We start from the raw sequence: 6000 nt of genomic DNA, 5'->3' as shown, positions 1-6000 counted from the left end.
CCCAAGTATTGTCCCGCAGTTCACCCAAGTCACCATACAAGAAAAATCATATAACAACTTGACACATTAGATAAGAAAACTAGGTTTTATATTATTCCTTGAAACGATTACATAGGTGTTCAAGTTCAACCTATAATATGCCTCTAATAGGCAACACCACATGGTACTACTTACACGACTACTTCATAGATCCTCATTCCTAATCCCTTTCATTTCCATCTTCTTTGTCGAGGATCATATGGAACGCTCTTGACTTCAGTTTTGGTGGAATGTTTGGTCTTGCCGCCTCCTTCTTTTTCGGGCAATCCTTAGCAACATGCCCTTCTTCACGGCATTCATAACACACCTTTTTGTTGGCGGTGCACTCGTTGGCATAATGTCCGGTCTTCCCACACTTGTAGCAAGTCACTTCCTTGCTACATTTCCCAAAGTGATCCTTCTTGCACTTCTCGCACCATTTCACTTTGTTTCCTCCTCCGCTAAACTCCTTTGAACCAGAATTGATCTTCTTATTATGCCTCGTAGACCTCTCAAACTTCCTCTTTTCGCCAACCTCAATCTTGGTGGCAGCTCTTCCCTTAATCATATCCTCCACAGACTTGGCAGCCCAGATAGCTGCCTCCAGAGTAGGTGCCTGGCGCACTGGCACCGCGTACTCCCATGTAAGTCCCTTTGCGTACTTGTCGATTTTTGTCAGCTCATTAGGAACAAGACGCAAGGCGAATTCCATCTTCTCTATGAAGTTGTTGGTGTATTCATCAATTGACATGCTTCATTTCTTCAAGGTCAGGAATTGGTTCTCTAGCTCGAGTAAGTTTTGAGCTGAGCAGTACTTTCGTTTGAATTGCACTAGAAACTCTGCCCATGTCAGTTGTAGGGGCTCATTGGGGCTCAAAGTCTTCCCTATGGTATTCCACCAGCGAACAACGTCTCCTCAAAACTGATGTACTGCAAACGTGGTCTGTAGTTTTCCTCTGCAACCGCACGTCATGAAGGCTAACTCCATCTCTGAGATCCAATCCATGACCCCGATCGGATTTTCCTTTCTTGTGAAAGTTGAGGGCTTGCAAGTAAGAAAATCCTTGTACTTGCATCCATTCCTCTCGACTCCGTCATCTTGGTTGTTTTGTTGAACTATTGGTGAGTTGACTTGACCAACAGTCCCACTGTAGTTTCCCTCCTCAGTGTGCCCTTCGTTCAATTCGGGCTGTTCGATCTGAATAGTCGCCTCCTCTCGATTTTGCTGGAGCAAACGTCTGGTTTCCTCCATTTGATGATCCAACATCATCTGGATCATCGCTTGCACTTTGACCATCGTTATTGGCTCAGCAGCGGCTTCCACAACCGATATTTGCTCAATCACTGGGGGCTGATCTCGGTTCCCATTTGCATTCATGTTTCCGATACGGGTCCTTGCCATCTTGATCTATACACCAAATAAGGTGAATCTAGATCTTTATTTAGGATTGACGTTTAAATCATCCTTATCACTCCGAAACGTTTATATGCTAGTTCTAATATTGTATTCGTACGTTTAGCATCCTAAACACATAAGGTTTCCAGATCCGGTCGGCAACAGACCATAGATCCGATCAAACTATAACATAACAAATCATTTAGCACGTAAAATCAATTTAGGCATCATTCCTAAAATAAGCTAGTGCTTGTGTCTATTCAGGTGTATTACCTAAATCTATTAGACACACTCCTCACAATCATTGCTTAGCATTCTAAGTTTAAGTCTGGAAATAAATTCCATATTCCTAGTTCGCTTAAACTAATGCTCTGATACCAACTGTGACATCCCCATTTTTCACGGACAGAAAAGACCGATTTTTGTTTATAATTTATAAAAACCAGAGTACTTATTTTAATAAAAATGTTGCGGAATTTATTCCCAGTAAAACATGATAAATACGTTATCAAAGCATTTTTGAAAAAATGTATTTTTATTCATTTTAAAACGTTCGGGATGTCATCGTTAATACAGATACATAAGCATAAACAGAACTTACATTCATTATCACTAGTGATCTACATCTCTTTAATCTCTCAGTATAATGTGACTTCATATCAACACCTGTGATATAAATAAACTGAGTGGGTCAGGTTGGGAAACCTGGTGAGTGCAAAGGGTTTTCATCCCACAATAAATAAGTTTATTAATTTTATCAAACCAAACAAACCCGATTACCCGTTCCCGTTATCCTCACTTTACGTCCCTAAGACATCTAACACAAGGGACTTAGTCTAAGGACTTTCATCGGGGTGACAACACATGCTTCGGGAGTTCCTTAGCAATTCATGTCAAATAAGGCAACCATGTGGGGGATGGAATACTTCACACATATCAAATAAACACTTACAGGTTGCGAGCCTGCTAGCGTTCCACTGGACTGTCTAGAAAAGTCTGTGGTCGTCATCTATACTCCGCTAGATGACTGGATCATCAAAACATCTATATCGAGGTATCTCGTTATATTATTTGGTCACACAGAAACTATTACATCTACCCATGTTCTACCCAACACATTTTGTAGATATAAAATACATATTCAGTTTAAATCATGTAAAACTTGTATAAAATCGTTCATCCAGCATAGATAGCAAGTATACAGATAGTATGCACACATAGCACATAATTTATTTAAAATACTCCATATCTATGTGTAAGATGAAAGTAACTATGCACTCACTTGAGAAGGTGGTGACTCGGCACTCGGACAACACTTCGTTACTCTTAAAACAATTATCCCTTGACGAAACCTAGTATCATTACCACTAGAGTATAGTCTAACGTTTGACGAGACTAATTTAATAGTCTAGCTATTATTATTATTATTATATAAGCATTAAAAAAATACTTATATAACCCATAATAATAGCCCAAATACTCCTTATAAGGTACTAATAACATTACTATATTGTAACATAAGCTATACTAAAGATATGATAGGTACAACTCACTTACAACGGGTTTTTCGCAAAACCGGGCTTCGCTGGAGTAGCGTTCCTGAGCCGAAAGGCTCTTTTCTCGGGATTCTGGGAGCCTCGGGGCTTCCTTCGGGTGCTAGGGAGGTTCCCTAGGCTTTTAGGGGGGGGGGGGGGGTTAGGGAGGCTTAGAGAGAAGTTCTAGAGAGAGAAAGAAGGGTTTGAAGGTGTGAGAATGAATGGAACCCGGCACCTCTATTTATAGTGTGAATTCCTGATGGACTCGCCGAGTAGGAGGACCTACTCGCCGAGTTGGGGCATGTGTCAGCCTTCTGGTGGTGCCACGTCGCCCCCTATCGCGTATCAGCCTTCAAACTTAGAAAAATCATAACTATCGCATACGAGCTCCGTTTTCGACATTATTTTTTCAACGCGTAGGTAAAATCAAGATCTACAACTTTCATTTAGACTCCGTCGGCTAATTCTCGACCGATCTTAAATTTAACAGTAAGAGGCGTTTAGACTGTTAAATGACCGCGAAGAATTCGTAACTCCTTCATATGGAGTCCGTTTTTGTCTACATTTTTACCGTTGAGTTCCTATTAATGAGATCATCAACTCTCATTTAGTTCGCATAAACCAAAAACCGCTCGAACTAAAATTCGAGTTTCGGGCCGTACACTGCTAAGCCGAAACTTCGAAAAATCATAACTTCCTCATACGAAGTCAGATTTGGGCGTTCTTTTTATGGATTTTCTCGGTTTAAAATACTATACAACTTTGGTTTAGATTACTAAGGCCAAAAAGTCTTTTATCGTAAATTCACTTTTTACGCTTCCCGGTGCCGTGCCGGTTCTGTCGTAAAACTTCGACGGGACATAACTTTTTCGTTATAACTCGGATTTCGACGTTCTTTATATGTACGGAAACCTTGAGACATATTCTAAAACTTGGTTAAGATTATTTATTCTAAATAATCTTTTTTCAAAAGTTCATTTTCGATCCTTATTGCCGCTAAATTGACTAGCCCGGATCTACGGGCGTTACACAGTGGTAGGACGACTAGTGGGAAACTAGTTCCAGAAAAGGATTTCGTTCAGAAGTTGTGTGAGAGGTTATGTAAAAAGTCCTTGGAGTTCCACTATTGAGTTGAAACTCGGTGTTGCATACTTTGGGAGATAGTTCAATGTTTCAGGCAGTTCAGTGTTTCAGATAGTTTCAGTCTTATAGTCAGTATTAGTTTTGTGATGGGTATGCACGTGGAGGCGACCATGTCGTTCATGTTGCCAGGTGATGCTAAGTGGCTCACCGTGGAATCAGGTAATCTCGGAGCAATTACGTTGTCTATGTTGCGCAATTCTTGTAGAGTCTTGACCTTAGCAGAGTGAGACCTGCTTCTCGTCGGATTGTCTGTCTTCTCGCGCATAGTGGAGGTTTCAGTACTGGAGCATCGTATGTGGAATTATTTTGAGCAGTGGTGTGATGGTCGGCACTGGGAGTGGCCGGAATTACAGCTCAGCAGAGAATTGAAGGATGTTGGAAATGTTCGTTGCTTGGGGAAAGTTTCCTTGGAAAGGCTAGTGGTGGGTGCAGGGTAAAGGGGTAAACCCCTAGTGTACCAGTTGTAAGTGTACTAGGAGTACCGGTGGGATTTCCGGTTAAGTAAAAGTGTTATACTGGAGGATGGTAATGATCAGATTATTCGGGAAAATATATTTTTCAGGAATTCGATCGGATGGGCGAAGTGTATAGCCAGTGGCAAGCTGCAAGGTGTTTGTGAGATAGTTGGCCATAGAGAACTTCGAGGACGAAGTCTAGTTTAAGTGGGGGAGAGTTGTAACGCCCTGTATTAAAATAATCATTTATGGAATTTCAGAGGCCAAGAAACGGATCAAGAATAAAGAAGTTACAACACTTTGAAGATGTTGACAATAATGGCCCTAAATGGAAAAGTCGGCAAGGCATCCCCTTAGCATGCATGTAGTGCACGCGTGTTTAGCTGAGTACGCCCAGCGTAAGGCTGGTGTATGCCCAACGTAGAAGAGCAAGTGATCGCGGGTCTGAGTAGGCGTACGCCCGGCATGCGCTTAGAGTCTCGAAACCCTAATTTTTAGGGTAAGTCACTATATAAAGAACATGATACCCTGGTTTTCAGCCTCCCTCTCATTCTCACTCAGCCACCACGAAACCCTAAACTCTCTAGAGTGTTCTTGGAGATTGTAAGGCCATTTTGTGTGCATTTTGGTGGTTTTTGAGTGGAGTGACCATCTTGAGGTCTCATTAATCAAGGAAGAGCCTTTGGATCCAAGTTCTTTAGCTCAATTGCAAGCTCCTGAAGGTATAAAGTTTCTAACTTTCCTCTTAGAAGCTTAGATCTAGATCTAAGGAACTTTTGGGACCTTTTTGGGTCCAAAGGTTGGACCTTTAAGATGTAACTTCGCCTTCAAGCTTGGGATTGCCACCCTTAGAGCTAAAAGTTCCCCATAAGCAGTAAAGTCTCGATTTTTATGGTCCCAATGAGCTCATGCATGTGATATAGCCTTGGTTTTAGAAACGTATGGTCACCTTTTTGAGTTTGAGTATATTTGGTGGATTGCAAGTCACCAAGTTAGTGACTTTATAGACTAAGACATCAGTAAGGACCTGGATCTGAGTTAGTAGCCTCTGGAGTGGGGTATTAAGCACTTAATGGAAAAGTGTCTTAACAGGATGGTTACGTCGAGCGTAAGTGAAAGTACGCCCCGCGTACTCACTAGCAGGTCGGTACACTTAGCGTACAATGGAGTACGCCCATCGTACTCAGCAGAGTTGGGCTTTGTGCACATTGGGCCTTGGTGTAGGCTGTGTTGTGGATTTTGGGTCTGTGAGCCATAGTGGGCCATCAGAAGTCAGTTAGATTATGGGCCAGGGACATTTTTGGGCTTAAGTAGGGCCCCTATGAGGAGTTAGGCCCAATTTAGAGAATCAGACCATTAGTGGGCCATTGATGGACTTAGAAGAATTAAAGGTTTTGGGCCTTGGTTATGACCCACACCATAACAAGGGATAAAATAGTCATTTTACCCATGG

Source organism: Lactuca serriola, chromosome 1, assembly GCF_051521515.1.
Source record: "Lactuca serriola cultivar US96UC23 chromosome 1, Lser_US96UC23_V15, whole genome shotgun sequence".
In the NCBI taxonomy this organism is placed as follows: domain Eukaryota; kingdom Viridiplantae; phylum Streptophyta; class Magnoliopsida; order Asterales; family Asteraceae; genus Lactuca; species Lactuca serriola.
Note: the sequence above shows the minus strand (reverse complement) of the source record.